This window comes from Beta vulgaris, chromosome 8 (genome assembly GCF_026745355.1).
Source record: "Beta vulgaris subsp. vulgaris cultivar EL10 chromosome 8, EL10.2, whole genome shotgun sequence".
NCBI lineage: Eukaryota > Viridiplantae > Streptophyta > Magnoliopsida > Caryophyllales > Amaranthaceae > Beta > Beta vulgaris.
The window spans coordinates 34,401,880-34,422,580 of NC_079209.1; the positions used below are offsets into that span (position 1 = coordinate 34,401,880).

Genomic DNA, 20,701 nt, shown 5'->3' on the forward strand with positions numbered 1-20,701 from the left:
CGTCTAGAGCTAGTCTTGGACATCTTCCTTTCTCTTTTCCCTTTAATTGCTTTTGACTAACATTTTTACTTACTTTTTTCAGAAAAATGCCCCAACGTCCAAGGTGTTGGCGGAGAAGGCGACCGTCAAGAAAAGACCGGCCACTACCAGCGATGCCCACCCCTAAAAAGGCAAGGGGTATCACATCAAGGGTTTGAGGGGAGCCTCATCAGGGCATGTTGGCTACATGTCTTAACTGGCTGCTGAGGTAACTTTTTCCTTGGACGTTTTGAATTCTATACTTGGATATATTTTTTCAATTTTGCATTCGTCCTAACAATTTTCGTCTTTCCTTTGACAGCTCTTTGCTCGCAACTTTATTGCCGAAGACCGGAGGAAAGAGAACAAAAAACTTGTTACGGACGCTACCAAAGCTGCCGACCATGATCAAATATTTATGCCCAAGTATGAAAGCAATTCGTCCTAACACACTTCATATGATCCAATGGCTCTTTTTGGCCGAATATATCAAGACGTTTACCAGATGCCTAAGTTGAAAATTGTGAGTTTAAGAACTGTTAAGTTAATAATTGCTCGGCCTGAATTTTGGCTATTATTCGTCATTGGACAAAGATTTAGTTATTTGCATAAATTAGGTCCCTATATGCCCCCCTTCTTGGACGAAGAGTCTTAGTGACCTTTCTTTGTTACAAGAAGGAGAAAGACCATAATTTGCTTAATAACTTAGACATTTTATGAAGGTTATTGTAACCCGTCCATCTTTGTTAAATTGTGAAATAACTTGTTCCTTTACTAAGGTTGTTATTTCGAAGTATGGCTTTGGACGGAAAGTAGGATACCTTTACTAAGGCGTCCTAATTCCAGCCGACCTTGTTTAGGAGATGTTTACTCTTTAAGTAAACAAGGTGTAGGCCGATTCCATGTACTTGTCCTTATAAGGATGATAACATGTTAGCCGATCTCCTAATAGAAGGTGTTTTTACTTGCTGCTCTGTTTTATTAGTCAGCTTGAACGATAGTATGCATTTTTAACTAAATCAAGCAAACAAAATCAAACAGAGGGACAGTCATAGGAGAGAAGTAGAGCTGTATTATATGAATTTTGCTTGACGGAGAGCCAAGGTACATGTATACATTTCTACTTTTTTCATTGTGAGGTACTAAGAAAGATTACACTTTCTCAAGGTATCATGTCGAGGCAACTAAGACGTCCTTGGTTTCAGAACATAGGACGGATCCAATCTTCAATGTCCTCTCCGGACGCTCTGGATTTAAAAAGATTTCCACTGGGCTCTCCGATCCACTAGCTCTGGACGTTCTGTCCCAAGCTCATGATAGCCATTACTTCTTCAGATGCTTATTTTTTTCTTTAATAGACAAACATCTCCTTTTCTTGCTAGGTAAGAGCATGGACGGCTTGCCCTCTTGGAGGGGCTTTGCCTGAGCCTTCTTTACCTCATGCTTCAACTCACTTATATGGCCTTTCACCTTTTCGGCCGGCTCATCCTCCATGGCCTTTGGCCGCTCTGATTTCTCTTTCATGATGATGGTCTCAAAGTAGTAAGATAGCATTCTCTAGCCGCCTGCTGGTCTCCATACAAAGACCCAACTTTCCCACCATCACACTCAAATTTCATGCTTGTCTTCTGCTCTTGACGGTTTGCCACAAAATGGCTGGTAAACAAGATAATAAGCTCAGTGAAATTGTTCACTAGTTAGGAGGTAAATTGTTGAACCACTTCTGCGCCACTCCCATCAATGTGGCTGAAAAATTCTTACACCATGTAGCGTCGTCAACTCCTTGGACGTACATCTGGTGCTTGTAGGCTGACAAATGATCATCTGGATTTGTTGTTCCATCGAAAGGCTCGATCGTCGGGAGCTTAACCTTTGGGAAAGGAGGGGACTCCATAATTCTGACCGAGAAAGGAGTTGGCCAATATATCTAGAGTGCCCCAACCTGACCCTCAATGGGTATGTGCTCCCGGCGGTACTCCTTTAGTACCGGATTAGAAGAGGTGTTAGCTAAGGCCTGACGCCTATACACCATTGGCTGCAGAACTGTTTTTTCTTGCCTTGGCTGAAAAGCCGAAGGTCCATGACTTCGTCCTGCTGTTCTGGACAGAAGCCTTAATGACGGGTCCTTCATATAAGGAGTGGAACTAGAGGCTGAACGCTGCTGAGCTGCCGCTCTCTTGGCTTCCAGATACTCCCTAGCATCCGTCTCCATTTTGTGGCCGGTAGGGGGAATATTGTCTCCTGGACGGACTACCAGCTTCCAGTCCATCTTCCTCCTTGAGTCACTAATAGCTGGCTTCTTTCCCTTGGAAGGCGGCCTGGACAACTATGGCCGAGGTGGCCGGCTAGTCCCTGGACGACCCTCTTGAGACCTCCTTATGAGCGGCTGTGCTCCTCTCCTCCTGGACTTATCTGAAAGAACAACATATTGTTCTTAATCTGCTCTTCCATGACAGCGGCCATCCTGCTCTGGAAGTCATTTAAGACATTCTCTAAGTGACCAGCTGTCACTGGACGATCAAGATTTTCCTGGATAACAGGGTCACTGTCCTTCCCTCAATATGAACGGCAGCATGATGCCTGTCCCGTCCTCGGGTGACCTCTCGTCATCTACAGTATCTTCTACTTGAACCCTGAAACTTCTGTTCCTCGCCACGTTTGATGAGTGACAATCCGTCATTGTTGCGTCTCCCCACAGACGGCGCCAAATGTTATGTAGTGTAAAACTAGCAATTTATATCACAACTCCCAAAGATGGGTTCTTAGAACTGGAGACTTGTGCAACAATGATTGGTTCAAATCCGAAGCAAACTCCTGACCAGCAACCTGCACAAAAGGGACCCACCCTGGAGGTTTGGGTGGTATTTCCCCCTCCGAGCTTAAGTCAGATGTCAGGGATGTAAAGGAACTTTTAGAGAGAGAAAGTAGAGAGAGAGAGAGAAATTTATGACAGAGTAACAGTACTATGCTCTGAAAAACGTACCTTTCCCCTGATAATAGACTATTTATACTGTTTGGAATGACTGTTGTGCCTTGATGTCACCCTAATTTGGGAGCATCTGATTGGCTAAGCAATAATATGGTGACACGTGGCAAATGCTGATTTGTCAATACAATTTACCCTTTAGCTGAATCAGGCTTCACTTGTATTGGGCCTAAGTACAATTTTAGGGCCACAAGAGAGCTTTTCAGTACACCTTTTCCTCAGAAAAGTGTACTTTAGCCCAAAGAACCTGCAGGCCTTTGTACTTTTCTTTGCCTAAGCGAAGGCCACATCTCATCTTAGTAGCCCTTGATTTTTAGGCTACAACAATAATGGTTTGGTTTATTTTATTTTTGAAATAAATAAAATATGACAAATCCTATTAGACTTAGGTTTACCACCCTATAAATAGGAAAGAAGGAAGAAAAAAAATCAACAAAACCCTAACTCTTAAAGGTTAGCCGTTTTTTTCTCCCCAAGATTTTCCCTCTCCTCTACCTTTCTTTCTTCTCCTCTGCATCTGAGAACTCGCCGGAGGTCGCGCGTTCGTACCTGCATTCTCTCTCCTCTACTTTCCTCTTCCTTCCTCTCCTTTGCATCGGTGAACTTCTCACCGGTGGTTGCCAACGTCGTTAGAGGTCACGCGCGCAAGGCTGCAGTCATGTGCGTCCCTGTGTTCGAGCGCCTGGTGGTTCAAGCATACAATTCGTGATCCTGCTGCACGGAGATCGAGCATCATCAGTGCGTGGTTGTGCTGACCGGTGTCAGGCTTAGTGGTGTTTCATGAGGGGAAAGCAAATGTGGTTGTTGATGCCTTGAGTAGAAAATCGGTTCATAGCTTGAGTGCCTTGATAGTCCCTGAGGAGTTGTGTCGAGATATGAAAAGGCTGAGCCCAGAAATCTTAAATCCTGGGGAAAATGAGGCAAGATTGGGCGCTCTATCTTTGGGGTTGTCAGTTTTCGACGAGATCAAAGAGGATCAAGTTGGGGATGAGCACCTAGATAAGATCAAGGAGAAAATGAAGCAAGTTAAGGAAGCCGACTTTAAGATTTATGATGATGGGAGTTTAAGGTTTAAAGGGAGGTGGTGTGTACCACAAATTTGTAATGACCTTAAGAGATGCCTAATGTATGAGGGGCATAATACTCCATATTATGTGCACTCTGGGGTGACAAGTTGTATAAAGACCTTAAGGGTATCTACTGGTGGCCAAATATGAAGCGAGAGGTAGCTGAGTATGTGTCTAAGTGCATAACCTATCAGAAGGTAAAGATAGATCATAAGAGACCCATGGGGAAGATTCAATCCTTAGAGGCTCCTGGATGAAAGTGGGATTCTATTTGTACGGACTTTGTGACTGCTCTGCCTAAAACGCGGAGTGGCTATGACAATATTTGGGTTATTGTGGATAGATTGACCAAATTCGTTGTGTTTATACCCATTAAGGAGACATGGAAAAAGAAGCAACTTGCTAAGACATACATTAGGCATGTGGTGATGGCGACACAGCCCCGTTATTGCTCATTAACAAAGCTTATGAACTCATTGCCTTGCTAAGTGATGCTATGTTCGAGTACAAGTCCATGTCCATGAATTATTCGAAGAAGTTAGATACTATTGTTAGTATAGTTTCTAAGTAGTGTCGAATGTATTTCCCTTTGATTCATTTACTTTGATTAAACCTTGTGTTAGTTTGTTTTGAGTTGTATTTTCAATTCTCTAAACTTGTACTACTAAGTATCATTGAGTTGTGATGAACTTAAGTTACGTACAAAGAGTCTTAGTGTCCTTAGGACTGTGCCATTCACTGTACTATTGAAAGTGCCAGCGAACGCATAAGAGTCCTAGTGTTAGTAAGAGTTAGTTGAAGCAAGTCATCACTAGTGGAAAAATGAAGAAGGACTGCGCTGAAAATGGCCTGTAGGGCTGCGCTTTTTGACAGCAGCCCTTTCAATAGCAGCCCTTCACTTTTCAAGTAGGGCTGCGCTTGTAAAGCGCAGCCCTTCAAGCTTAGAAGGGCTGCACCTTTTACTAAAAAGCGCAGCCCTTCCAAGCTTGAAGGGCTGTGCCTTTTTTTACTAGCGCAGCCCTTCTAGCTTAGAAGGGCTGCGCTTTTTCAACAAGCGCAACCCTTCTAAGCTTGAAGGGTTGTTGGCTTCAGGAGCCCTCTAAGCAAGAAGGGTTGCGCTAGTTCAAAAAGCGCAGCCCTTCTCCTAATATTTATTTTTTTGAATTTATTCCTGCTCCTGCACACACTCCTACACCCACCCCCCACCCCCTGCCTCTGTCCACCCCAGCCCACCCCCCTGCCCACCCCCTACCACACCCCTGCACACCCCTCCACAGCCCACCCACCCCCAGCACACCCCTCTGCCCACCCCCAGCCCCCACCCACTGCCTCTGCCCACCCCAGCCCACCCCCTGCCCACCCCCTGCCTCTGCCCACCCCTGCCACACCCCTGCACACCCCTCCACAGCCACCCCACCCCCACTGCCCCCTCCCAGCCCACCCTTGCCCACCCCCTGCCACACCCCTGCACAGCCCCTGCACCCCCATCCACAACCCACCCCACTCCCACCACCCCCCACCCACCCAAAACCTCCCTTGGACAAAAAAAAATGCAAATTGCAAAACGAGAATATATGACAAGTGGAGAAAGGTAATAATTAACTTCAAATATATTTATAATGTAAAAAGTGTACATAGAATATAGAAATACATTCGAGCTAAAATGTCATGTTATGAAATCATCGGTAATGTGGGACGCCAACTTATCCCGAACTTCATCAATTTCTTCTTTGGTGAAGTTCCTCAAACGTGGTGTGGAATTCGCATAAACCTTGCAAAACAACCAAGGAATAAACACATATATAAGAATTTAATCATTAGACCGTAGTTAGTACTTCTAAAAATGGCATATACCTTCCCGAAATTCAATCAAAATCAAATGCAAGCCTAAAAGTCTACACACTAGTTATAATATATCTCATATAATCATGTTCAAAGAAAATTTGGGGTTAAATGACTTGATAAGTACATTTTGGGAGCGAAAAGGCCAAAATAGGCCGGAAATGGCCTTTTCGTTCCCGAAATGCAACCAACAACATATGCAAGCCTAATAATCTACATACTAGTTATATTATGCCTCATATAATCATGTTCAAAGAAAATTTGGGGTTAAATCACTTGATAAGTACATTTTGGGAGCGAAAAGGCCAAAATAGGCCGGAAATGGTCTTTTTGTTCCCGAAATGCAACAAACAACATATGCAAGCCTAAGAATCTACATACTAGTTATATTGTGCCTCATATAATCATGTTCAAAGAGAATTTGGGGTTAAATCACTTCATAACTACATTTTGGGAGCGAAAAGGCCAAAATAGGCCGGAAATGGCCTTTTCGTTCCCGAAATGCACCAAACAACAATTGGAAACCTAAAAGTTACATACATTTCGAAGATCACCAACATCTTTGCAACGGTTGACGATATCGATCATGAACCTCATGACGTAATACCCACACGCACGTCCACCTACTTGTACCGGACACTAAAATTCACCAAAGGATGCAATAAATGACATGTTAGATGTGTATTATGTGTTTCTATAAAAGGATGCAAAAAAATTACTCATGTTACCTCGACTAAATGCCAAACAGGAGGTTTTGCTTGTCGAAGTCCAGATGCAATAACCCCCTTCGTCACACTACATCAATACATTATTATAAGATTAGATGTACATTTAATATTAATAAGTGTGCATATATTGAGTTTCGATTAGGATACCTATTTAACAATGATCTGACTAGTAAGGACCGTATTGTTTCTTTACGCAAAGAATCGAAGTGGTAGACTCCGTTAGTCAGCAAACATATTGCAATCAGTGTCTAATGGTTCCTACAACAATAAAAATGTTATTATTATTATCGTAGAACAACTAATAGGTCAATTTAATTAAAGTAAAAAGTGAGTTTAAAAAGCATAAGATTCAATGTAAGGAAAAAGAATGATCTTATGTCCAAGATGAGAACATGCTTTCAAAGAATCCTTGAGATATGCTTTCACCTCCTTTTGGTTTTGTACGCAACTGTCATCTCGTACTAAGCTTGGACATAACCAACCGAACATTGGCTCACTAGATGCCCTCAAATCATTATATAATAGCCTGAGAAATCATATTGATTAAAATAAAACTTACTTATTATGGAAGTTATTAGTTGGATTGAATACTACTTAATTAAGGCATATATGTATATTTATTAATTTATATACTAATAAAGTATTACTTCATGAATGTTTGTATCATGGAAACATTCAACTCTTCCTCAAGTAAGAATTCTTTAATATCAACCTTAGAAATGAAGGTCGATGAATCCTCAAAGTAGTGGAATTGGTGGTGCGACAACTTAATCTCAATCATTGCTTCATCGTCTACATCGCTAGCGCACTCATGTAGCCAAAAGCACGGTTGAGTAAGGCCTTGCACCACCTCGATCTCCGTAATGAGTGGAGACTTTGTCGTAGAAACATTTACTTTCTCCACTTGGGCACGTCGGCCTTCCTGAGGTGAAGCTACCTTCTTTCCCTTCTTGTCGGCCTTCCCCGAACCCTTGTAATTAGTTAAATTAAAAGATATTACTGACAATCATATATATGAACTATAAAAGAAATCTATGTATATAACTTATGTTAATCATTGTACCTGATCTGATAACCGCACCAATGCACGCAGCCATAAAACATAACTGCCAAGGGCATCAGTCACTGAGTGTACACCAACTTCTGCATTCGGCAGCAGAAGAGGTAAACCTTCGAAATCGGGCACGATGTCTGAAACGTTGACCACATAGTGAATATCAGCGACTGGCTGGTTGTGCAATCGTACCCGGTCCCTAGGGGGCTGTGTAGAGCCATAAGCAACGACAATGAAACTGCCATGACCATCTCCTTGAGCTAATAGCTCACATGGTGTCTCTTCCTTTAAAAAAAACTATATTCATAGTTAGTCTATGAAACAACATATTTAAGAACAATAGTTGTGATATTAAATGATTACCGTGAACTCCGGATCTGGATGAGGCTGCGTAGGAACAGGCTACGTAGGAACACTACCCTGCGAGGAAGCACCAAAAGTCGGTAAGCCCATCTGCGCCAAAATGGCGTTGAAATTCTGAGTCATCTCCGCTCTGAGCTCCTCCAGAATCTGGGCTTTCATAGCCTCCACATCTATGGAAGCTGTTGAATTGACACTAGAGGCACTGGATTTTGACGCAGAGGTGTATTGATCACCATACACCTTTCTCACCCCGAGGCGGACACCTCCTACGCCCCTCACACGTCTATATTGGTCCCGTCCTAGAGTCTCGTGTAAGGCATCAACTTGTCCTCTAGGAGTGAACTCACCAGTTGCCTCCTTTTCCTTCAAGCCAATCTGCATAAGGATAAGAGAGAATACTCGTGAGCGCACAAGTTATATTATTATGTATACCTTATCAAAAACTTATAATATGTACTTACAATGGCATTAGCTATCTGTTTTGTTCCGGGATCAGGTATGACTCTCTGTCCCTTTGCATCAACCCCATGCATGGAACACCACCAATCGAGCACTCTATCTGGTTGCCGAGGCTGTGCAAATGTCGTCGTAGAGCTAGTGCCCGATGTCGTGGTCGACACAATCGTGGGGTAATGGCTATACATCCACGATTCTCTCGCCTGACCATACGACTGAGAACCCAGATGGTGATAGTACTTCCTAGCTTTTGCATTCGCGCTATTTTTCTCACGAGATGCCTGAAACACACAAATATAAACAAAGGTTAGTATGGTGTTATACAATAATATTGGATCTAAAAGTATTAAATCTTAGCTAGTAAAATATTCTTACAACAGCTTCCGGGGTTGTTTTTTGTGCAACAAATGCATGCCACTCCTCAGGTGTGATATGCCTCCATATCTGATATTGAAACTTGGAGGGCGCCTCAAATGATGTGTCCAGTAAAGCCTCAGAAGAAGAATGTGTTGCTCCCCCGTAGATGTTCTTCTTCTTTGTACCCCTGACTTTTCTCCGCTTCATGATCCACCCCGACACTAGCTTGGCCTTGAAGTCTCGGAACCTCTGGGCAACCGCGGATAGAAACACATTCTTCTTGGCTTCATCATTTGCAATATGATATTGATTCTACAAAAAACGCATTTCACAAATTAGTAAATATTACATAGTATATTTAACTAAAGTGTTAAGATTCTAAACGTTATTGTACGCGAAGCTTACCATAGTATCTTCCCAAATCATCTTTTTCAAAGACTCGGGCACCTCTTTCCATGAGTGGAGAATGGAGAGCTTATGCATGCAAATCCCAACTTGCATGGCATACTTGTGACGCCATTTTCCACAAGGTTGCCCCAAATGATCGTACTCCAAAGTCATTAGGGTGGGTTTCCCTAGTGACTTAGTAGGTCCCCTTCCTTTCTTCTTTTTCGTCTCCAAGTTCTTACTTGGCTTTGGGGCACCTTTTTCTTCACGGCGAGCCTTAACCAATTGCCGCCGTTCCTTCTCGTAATCGAAACACTCATCCTCCGTAGTGTGTTCCACACTCGTATCCTTATGCACCTCCGCCATGTCCCTGAAATTATACAAACATATGCATTAATAATTAAAAAAAATCACATTTAGGGCGAGAGGGGGTTGTGCAGTGGGGAGGGGGAAGCAGTGAGGGGGCAGTAGTGGGGAGGGCAGTGGGGAGGGGCGGCAGGGGAGGGGTGGGCAGCAGGGGAAGGGGGTGTGCAGGGGGAGGGGTGGGCAGCAGGGGAGGGGTGTGCAGCAGGGGGAGGGGCAGCAGGGGAGGGTGTGCAGCAGTGGGAGGGGGCAGCAGGGGAGGGGTGTGCAGCAGGGGTAGGGGGTGTGCAGCATGGGGGAGGGGTGTGCAGCAGGGGGAGGTGTGGCCAGCAGGGGGAGGGGTGGGCAGCAGGGGAGGGGGTGTGCAGGGGAGGAGGGTGGGCAGCAGGGGGAGAGGGTGTGCAACAGTGGGGAGGGGCAGCAGGGAGGGGGTTGCAGCAGGGGAGGGGTGTGCAGCAGTGGAGAGGGGGGCAGCAGGGGAGGGGTGGCAGCAGGGGAGGGGGTGTGCAGCAGGGAGGGGGTGTGTAGTAGGGGGAGTACTCAGCAGGGGAGGGGGGCATGGGAGGGGAAGGGGCAGCGGGGAGGGGTGCAGCAGGGGGAGGGGGGCAAGCAGGGGGAGGGGGAAGTGGGAGGGTGGGGGAGGGGTGCAATGGGAGCGAATAGGCCAAAATAGGCCGGAAATGGCCTTTTCGTTTTCGAAATGCAACCAACAACAAATTAAAGCCTAACAATCTACATACTAGTTATATTATACCTCATATAATCATGTTCAAAGAAAATTTGGGGTTAAATCACTCGATAAGTACGATTTGGGAGCGAAAAGGCCAAAATAGGCCAAAATAGGCCGGAAATGGCCTTTTCGTTCCCGAAATGCAACCAACAACAAATTAAAGCCTAACAATCTACATACTAGCTATATTATACCTCATATAATCATGTTCAAAAAAATTTGGGGTTAAATCACTCGATAAGTACGATTTGGGAGCGAAAAGGCCAAAATAGGCCGGAAATGGCCTTTTCGTTCCCAAAATGCAACCAACAACAAATTAAAGCCTAACAAATCTACAACTAGTTATATTATACCTCATATAATCATGTTCAAAGAAAATTTGGGGTTAAATCACTCGATAAGTACGATTTGGGAGCGAAAAGGCCAAAATAGGCCGGAAATGGCCTTTTCGTTCCCGAAATGCAACCAACAACAAATTAAAGCCTAACAATCTACATACTAGTTATATTATACCTCATATAATCATGTTCAAAGAAATTTGGGGTTAAATCACTTGATAAGTACATTTTGGGAGCGAAAAGGCCAAAATTGGCCAAAATAGGCCGGAAATGGCCTTTTCGTTCCCGAAATGCAACCAACAACAAATTAAAGCCTAACAATCTACATACTAGTTATATTATACCTCATATAATCATGTTCAAAGAAAATTTGGGGTTAAATCACTTGATAAGTACATTTGGGAGCGAAAAGCAAAATGGCCAAAATAGGCCGGAAATGGCCTTTTCGTTCCCGAAATGCAACCAACAACAAATTAAAGCCTAAAATCTAATACTAGTTATATATACCTCATATAATCATGTTCAAAGAAAATTTGGGGTTAAATCACTTGATAAGTACATTTTGGGAGCGAAAAGGCCAAAATAGAGGCCGGAAATGGCCTTTTCGTTCCCGAAATGCAACCAACAACAAATTAAAGCCTAAAATCTACACACTAGTTATATTATCTCATATAATCATGTTCAAAGAAATTTGGGGTTAAATGATCGATAAGTACGATTTGGGAGCAAAAAGGCCAAAATAGTTACAAATTGGAGAAATTACACAGACCTGAGTTTATGTCTCATGATTTATTGAGCTTCCGCCGTTTCTTAGGATCCTCAAGTACATGTATCCCTTCCGTGTGATCTACACGCATATAGTTCTCCGACATATTTACATCATCTTCCACACAATTTCAGGATAGGTAAAGGGGGGAGGTCCTCAAATGCATCATATTCTTCCTCATTATCAACATCACCAATACCGAGGATACTCCTTTTACCAGGTACAACAATTGACCACTTATGATCAGCAGGATCAGTTACAAAAAATACTTGCTTGACTTGTGATGCAATTACAAATGGCTCCTCAGTTTCACGTAGACGACTAAGGTCAAAAGAGTGAAACCGCAAGGATCATCGTTTCTTACACAACGTCGATTATGTCAACCCACTTGCAACACAAGAGGCAAATATTAAAAGTACAGTAGTCCAGCTCCCATATTTCTTGTATTCGCCCATAATAGTTGCTTTCAGCATGTACAGGCGACTTATCTTTCGAGCTTGCATATTGTGTAGACGACGCCACAAGTGAAACACCACTATTTTGTTGCGATCTTGACTTTAGATCTTGACGTTCAGTCCAAAACGTATACCCATTAATATCATAACCCTCATAAGAGCGTACAGTTCACGAGGACCAAATGCTAACCACTTGACTGTTTCAGGAACACTTTCATCCAAATCATTGAGTACTCGTTTATGAAACCAATCAATGAAAGTCTTGTTATGCATTTGCGTCAATGCCCTCACTCCTTTTCCAGGATTGCTAACACGTAATTCCTCCATATGTTCACTTAAATAAGGATGGACATCTGGTACGTGATGCAATACAAATAAGTGAGCTTGTTTACGCTTTTCTAAGGTGTGATCAATTTTGAACCAATTGTACCCTTGCCCTCAAGTCTGCCCTCGTGTCGGGATGTCGGAAGTCCAACAGGATCAACACTAGCAAAATACTCAGCCACAAAATTACTGATCTCTTCACCCACAATCCCTTGAATTATACTACCTTCTGGTTGTGCAGGATTCCGAACTTTATCCTTCAAAGTTCCCATATATCTCTCAAAAGGATAGCACCACCTCAAAAACACTGGACCACACAGCTTAATTTCTAACTGATGACAATGAGATGGACCATAATGTCAAAGAATGCGGGGGGGAAATACATCTCAAATTTGCATAGAGTTTCAACTACTCTGGCTGCAAGGAATCGAGGGTCGACGGGTCTAGGACTTTGCTGCAGATTGAATGAAAAAATGAACACAGTTCTGTAATGGTGTGCCTCACATGCTTTGGAAGTATCCCACGAATTGCAATCGGTAAGAATACTTGCATCATGACATGACAATCGTGCGATTTCATACTCGATAACTTCAACTCACCATTTAAGGTAACAAAGCGCTTCATATTCGATGAGTAGCCAGTAGGGACCTTAATGCCATACAATGACTCGCAAAAAATCCGTTTCTCTGCACGCGACATCGTGTAGCAAGCTGGTGGCAAATAATTCTTCTCCGAATCCTCCACCTTTTTACTTTTCTGATTTCATCATCAACCCTTTCCTCCCCTCTTTTCTTCTTCCTTCCGTCCCTTTTCTGAGCCCACAACTCTGGTCGAATCCCCTCTTTTTCCAAGTAAAGTCGTGACGCCTTAACATCTTTTGTCTTGCCCGGAATATTCATAAGTGTCGCGATAATAGCTTCACAAACATTCTTCTCTATGTGCATGACATCCAAACAATGTCTGACCTTTAGATCTTTCCAATATGGGAGTTTCCAAAAAATGGACTGTTTTTTCCATAATCCTGTAGGTCATCAACCTCACTAGCAGGTTTACCAAAGACTGTTTCAATGCCCTTCACCTGATTATAAACTTCAGTACCAGTTAATGGTCTATGAGCAACTTCTTCTTCAACCGTCCCATCGAATGCCTTCTTCTTAAACCGATAGGGATGGTCGCGGCTGAGGAGCCTTCGTGTGCGCATATACACATGTTTGCAGCCCTTAAGGTGTGTAGATTTCATGTCATCTAAACAAATCGGGCAAGGTTTTTTCCTTTAGTCTTATACCCAGATAAGTTCCCATAAGCTGGATAATCGTTCATAGTACAAAAAGCATGGCACGCAGAGTGAACATCTCATTAGCATACGCATCAAATACTAACACTCCTTCGTTCCACATCTTCTGTAAATCTTCAACAAGCGGCTGAAGGTATACATCTATGTCATTTCCAGGTTGTTTGGGCCCCGATATAAGAAGCAAACATCATGTACTTGCGTTTCATGCACAACCAAGGAGGCAAGTTGTAAACCACTAAAACTACTGGCCATGTACTATGCTGCGAGCTGAGATTGCCAAAAGGGTTCATGCCATCCGTACATAATCCAAGCCTCAGATTCCTATCCTCATTACCAAATGACTTATGCACCCTGTCGATAGTTTTCCACTCAGGCGAATCAGCCGGATGCTTGAGCTGTTGGTCTTTCTTCCTAAGATCTGCATGCCACCTCAAATTCTTCGCATCTCCTTTAATTGAGAACATGCGCTTAAATCTAGGTATTATGGGTAGATACCACAACACCTTGGCTGGTGGTCCTTCACTACCTCCAGCTCCTTCACGCTTGTACCTCGACAATCCACAACGTGGACACTCATGTAAATGTCATACTCATTACGATAAAGCACACAATCGTTAGGACAAGCATGTATCCGCTCGTACTCTAAACCCAAAGGACACATCAGCTTCTTCGCATAATAGTACGACTTTGGCAGTTCATTTCCATCAGGGAGCATCTCAGCTAAAACTTCCAACAACGATGTGAAACTAGAGTCCGTCCAACCAGCGTTTGACTTAATGTTGAACAATGCGGAAAGTTTGGTGTACTTTGTACAACCTGGATACAACGGCTTTTCAGCAGCCTGAGACATAGACTCAAAAATACGAGGTCGTCTACACGACTGATCTTCAACCTCGTGTATCATCTCGTCTACCCGATCCCTATCTCATCTCCAAATTCATCATCCAAATTCTCATCCCCTAACTCATCATCATCCTTCTTTTTTCTTCACATACATCATTCTTTACTCCAGAGCTTCCCATATACCTCCCTGCTCACCATGCCAAACCATACGTGGTATTGAGGCCTAAACCCACGGCGAAAGACATGCTCCCTAACCACATGTATACTACTAACCTTGCTCACATTTCTACAATCCAAACAAGGACAATAAAAGTCGACTGCTCCAGAGGATGTTTGATATTCTAATGCACTTCTACAGAATTCCGAGACCCCATTCACAAACTCAATCGATTCACGACTACCATACATCCAAGTACGATCCATCTCATTCAAGAAGACCACCTCTAATAATTAAACACAACATTCATTATAATGCATCAATCATTATTAAAGTACACACACTCACATATTCAAATCACACAGTATACAACAAGCTAAGATAGTACATGTTCAATTGTATGCATGCAGTCAAAGGTCCTTATCACTCCAACCTAACCCATCCTTGGACGTCTAATCTCACTAGTGAATATATGCCAACTTTTCAATTCTAAGGAAAATCCGGCAGCATTTCCCTACAGTTCTCCAAGTACACAATGTAGATAATTGCTTATCTACATATGTACCAAGAACAATGTAGAGAAACGATAAGCCAAGATTTTCCTCAGAATTGAAAAGAAGACACACATTCACCACCTAAGTGAGATCAAACGTCCAAGAACAGTCCCAAACCGGGGACTATTCAAGACTTACTCCTAATGAGTAAGTCTTGAACGGGTATCTAGGCATATATGATGATGATTCAAACAACTTGTAGATTTCATATATAGCTAAATCACATTGCGTTTTCATACAATCTCATATCAACAAATAATATATACATTCAATAAATTATCAACTTTGTCTACATGTTAAAGTAGTTACCTCTTAACACCAACGACGAGCAATGAAGAGAAAAGAGATACTTGGGACTTTATTTGCCTTCCTTAGCCTCTTCTTCCTACAATTGACAAAACCCACATTGCACATTAATCATTTAATTCAATAAGAAAACAAAAAAGTAATTAAAAACAAAATTAATTCATACCTAATAAACCACTCAAATGGTGGAGAAGAAATGAGAAGAGAAGAGAAGGGTAGTGGTGATGGTGGAGAAGAGAAGAGAAGAGAAGGGTTGCACTCGAATTCCGTCGCGCATTGTGGGTGGCACGCAAGGTGGTGGCGGACCCACTGTACTCGAAATTGTGGTGGGCGGCAGTGGTGGACTCGAATTCCGTCGCGCAATGTGGTGGTGGTGGTAGTGGTGAACTCGAAAATTCCATCGCGCAATGTGGTGATGGTGGTAGTGGTGAACTCGAAAAAAGTCGCTAATGTGCAGTGGTGGTGGTGGTGATGCACTGGAATTAGGTTGCAAAAAATGGTGGTGGTGCACTCGAAATTTTTTCGCTCGTAATTACTCTAAGTGAAAGAAAGAGGGAAAGTGTTCTGGATAATGTACATGCGCGCACTAAACTCACTCAAAAAAAATTAAACGAAGGGTTGCGCTAGTAAAAAAAACGCAGCCCTACTAAGTCAGAAGGGCTGCGCTTTTCTAAAAAGTGCAGCCCTTCACTTAGTAGGGTTGCGCTTTTTAAAAAAGCGCAGCCCTTCTCAAAGTGTAGGGCTGCGCTTTTTTAAAAGCGCAGCCCTTCTAACGTGAGAAGGGCTGCGCTTTTTCATAAAGCGCAGCCCTACAAACTGAAGGGCTGCGCTTTTTTAAAAAAACGCAGCCCTTCTGTTATGTAGGGCTGCGGTTTATTACAAAAGCGCAGCCCTTCATTAATAGGGTTGCGCTTTTATCGAAAGCGCGGCCCTTCTTGCGCAGCCCTTCTTGCGCAGCCCTTCTGTTTTTTCCCCTAGTGCATGTGTGAGTCATGCTGGAATATGGCCGTTGCAAATGCTGAAGTTGTTGGATGAATTGGTGCATGGAAATAGGGAGTTAAGTGGTGGATATTCAAACCCATGATTAGCCACGCAAAGAAGAGGGAGTTGGTTCCACAATTTAAGGAGAGTATGCTGAATATGTGCACCTCCCTCAACGCCCTTCCTTGTCCAAAAGAAGTTATCAAGCCATGTCATCCATGATCAACACTTAGTGGATTAGTGCATTTTTATTTCTTTTATTTTATTTTAAGAAAATCAGAAAATTAGGACATGAATTCTTGTATAAATATTTACGGAATTATCAATGAAAGACAATCAAGTTTTTATGCCTAATCAACCGAGTTTATCTCAATTATCAAATTATTCTTGTTTCTTGGATTTGGAAACTTAAAGTGATTTATCCTTTGCTTAATTAGTCCTAGCTAGACTAATTTGTGATCTTATGGAACTTTAATTAACTAAGGTGGTGTGACTGTATCCTTAGAAGATTAAAGATAGCTAAATTATCCACGAATACACTGTCAATGCACAGTGTCATTCTCTGTGCAAGGCAGTGCTATTTTCTGTTCGATTGTTATCTGCATTTTGAAACTTGTATACTTCGAGTGTTACTCCAAGTCTACAACATCCTTGTATCAGAGCTGGAGGTTGAAGAAGATACCTTTAACCAATCCTAAAACCCCCCAAACACAATCCACAACCCATCCCAAAACCATAAACCAAAAACCGCCTAAGTATGGAGTTTGGTGAACCTTCTGATCCACCAAGCAATTGGAGAACAACCATGAAGTTGCTGGAGGATGAAAGGAAGGAGAATGAGGCTAGAATGCAGTTATTGCAAGAGCAAGTGAGGCAATTGTCATTAAGATTGCAAACACAAAGAGGAGATAGAGAAGGAGATGATCACTATGAGCGAGAAAGTGATGAGACTTTCGTACCTTATCAAAGGCCTTCACAGCAACCCCAACGCCATAACAATGATATTAAGGTTGGCGTCCCTGATTTTGATGGTAAGTTGGATGCTGATGAATTCATAGAATGGATGAGAACAGTGGAGAGAGTATTTGATTACAAGCAAATACCCGAAGAAAGTTAGTAGCTCTTAAGTTGAGGAAGTATGCCTCTACTTGGTGGGCTAGTGTATGTGCTAAAAGGGAGAGAGCTGGAAAAGAAAAGGTGCGTACTTGGGAGAAGATGAAGAAGTTACTTAAGCAGAAATTCTTGCCAACCTACAATGTGCAAAAGAACTTTGCTAAGCTTCATAATTTGCGTCTGATTGTTATCGGACGATAATTTTGAATTTAACGTCCGCTTACGGTGCCGGACGGTAAATTCTGACGCTAAAAGCGTGGATTCTTGTTGTGAGTGTTGAAGAGTATGCAAGGGAGTTTGAATCTTTCTTGATGAATTGTGAATTACAAGAGGATGAACCTCAAACTCTTGTTAAGTTCTTGGGAGGACTAGATTCTAAGATTGCTAATGTAGTGGAACTCCACCATTACTCAACTCTCGAAGAACTTGTCATCTTGTCTCACAAGGTGGATAAGCAACAAAAGACCAAAGGTAAATGGGATTCATCTCGACCCTTTACTAAAACCACACCCTATAGTAAGCCAAACACATTCACCCCTAAGCCTAACCCCACCAACATTTCTAAACCACCCTTCAAAAAGCCCGAGAACAACCCCATCCAAACCAAGGCTCCTAGGAGATGTTTTAGGTGCCAAGGATTAGGCCACTTTGCATCTGAGTGTCCTAATACGAAAGTGGTGACCTTAATGGAGTATGAAGCTTTAGAAGAAGAACATGAGATGGAAGAATATGAAGAAGAAGGAGAGGAGGAGGAAAAAGTACTCGGCCCTGATGAAGGGGAGTGCTTGGTTGTTCGAAGAACTCTTAGTGGTATGGTTGTCCAAGAGGAGCAACTACAAAGGGAATCCATTTTTCACACACGTTGTACTATTGGAGGAAAGGTATGTACTTTGATAATTGATGGTGGAAGTTGTATTAATGTCGCCTCTTAAACCCTCATAACCAAGCTTAATCTAAACACAACCCCACACCCTAACCCTTATGTCATTCAGTGGTTAAATCAAGGTAAAGGAATACATGTATCGTGTATTGCTTAACTTTAGCATTGGGAAAACATATGAAGAGGAGATTTGGTGTGATGTAATTCCCATGAATGCGTGCCATGTGTTGCTTGGGAGACCTTGGATGTTTGATAGGAGAGTAATCCATGACGGATACAAAAACACCTACACTTTCATGAAGAACCACAAAAAGATTATCCTTACCCCCCTTGTACCTAAGTTGAAAGAAAACCAAAACCTTCAATCCAAAAGGAATATAGCCTTAACCACATTGATGAAATCCGAATACCATGAATATACACCTATCAAGGAATTAATTCTTAGTGGCCTTGAAGATTCCCCACCTTCACAAAACAACCAACATCCTTTACTCACCCCTTTACTTGAGAAGTACGTTCACGCTTTCCCACAAGAAATACCACCTGGCTTACCCCCTAAGCGTGATATACAACACAAAATAGACCTCATACCTGGAGCTAGTCTACCAAACAAACCTGTCTATCATACCAACCCAAGAGAAACTGAAGAGATAAGGAGGCAAGTTGAGGAGTTGAAGTCTAAAGGATTGATTAGAGAGTCTCTAAGTCCATGTGATGTGCCTACACTTTTGGTGCCAAAGAAAGATGGTGAATGGCGTATGTGTGTTGATAGTAGAGCCATTAACAAGATCACCATAAAATATCGATTTCCCATCCCTAGATTGAATGATCTCCTTGATGATCTTCATGGTTCTAAAGTCTTCTCTAAGATTGATCTTAGGAGTGGCTATCACCAAAACAGAATCCATGAAGGGGATGAATGGAAAACTGCCTTCAAGACAAAGGAGGAATTGTATGAATGGCTTGTCATGCCATTTGGGTTGTCGAATGCACCTAGCACATTTATAATACTTATGAACCAAACACTTCGACCCTTCCTTGGGAGATTTGTTGTGGTTTATTTTGATGACATTCTTGTTTATAGCAAGAATGAGGAGGAACATGCTTCACATTTGGAGCAAGTCTTCGAAGTATTGGAGAAGGAAATGCTCTATGGGAATCTAGAAAAATGTCACTTCTTCTCTAATCAAGTAATTTTTCTCGGATTCCTAGTTTCTAATGAAGGAATCAAGGTTGATGATAAGAAAGTGCAAGCTATAAGAGATTGGCCTACCCCTACATCCATCCAACAGATCCGAAGTTTTCATGGCCTAGCTTCATTCTATAGGCGTTTTGTGAGATATTTTAGCACTCTCATGGCACCCCTAACTGAACTCACCAAGCTTAAACACTTCCAATGGAACCCTCAAGCCCAATTAGCCTTCGAAGAAGTAAAGAGGAGACTAACCACAGCCCCCATCCTAGCCCTACCTAGCTTTGAGGAAGTATTTGAAGTGGAGTATGATGCATCTGGTATGGGAATAGGTGCGGTCCTTTCTCAAAATGGTCGTCCCTTGGCCTATTTTAGTGAGAAGCTCAATGAAGCTAAGCGTAAGTACTCGACATATGACAAAGAGTTTTATGCTTTGGTTCGTTCATTGGATCATTTGCGCCATTATCTCATTGCTAAGGAGTTTATCCTACATTCTAACCATGAGGCTTTGAAGTATTTGCAAAGCCAATAAAAGTTGCAATTGAGGCATGCTAAGTGGGTTGAATTCCTACAAGCTTTTCACTTTGTTATCAAACACAAATCCGACAAAATGAACAAAGGGGTAGATGTTTTATGAAGGAAATATGTATTGCTGAATTCATTGAGGAGTCAAGTCATTGGACTTGAAATATTAAAGGAGAATTATAACGAGGACCCGGATTTTGGTGATATGTTCGAACAGTGCCATGCTCAAGCTCAAGGGGAATATCATCTCTTCGATGGTTTCCTTTTCAAAAACAATCAACTATGTGTTCCTAGGCATAGTGTGCGAGAGTCCCTAATCAAAGAATTTCATGAAGGAGGATTAGCTGGTCATTTTGGGATAGAGTCATTTTGGGATAGAGAAAACCACAAGCATGGTAAGTGACTACTTTTATTGGCTGAAATTGAAGAGAGATGTGGAGTGTTTGATTAAGCGTTGCAATGTGTGCCAAAGGGCTAAAAAGTCACTCTTTACCTCAAGGCCTTCACATGCCTTTGCCTACGCCACAAGACCCATGGGAGGATGTGAGCCTTGACTTCATTACTGGATTACCATGCTCACAACACCATAAGGATGCCATAATGGTCGTTGTTGATCGATTTT

The 20,701-nt window shown here is 42.5% G+C and overlaps 1 long non-coding RNA gene across 1 annotated transcript; it reads right to left on the reverse strand.

The window, feature by feature from the left end:
- Positions 1-5,719: 5,719 nt before the first annotated feature.
- LOC130589657 (uncharacterized) lies at positions 5,720-6,850 on the reverse strand. Its single transcript, XR_008967241.1, has 3 exons — positions 6,642-6,850; positions 6,454-6,552; positions 5,720-5,842 (listed from the first exon to the last, which is right to left on the reverse strand). It is a non-coding gene; the product is annotated as an uncharacterized LOC130589657 (long non-coding RNA).
- Between the last annotated feature and the right edge of the window lie 13,851 nt (positions 6,851-20,701).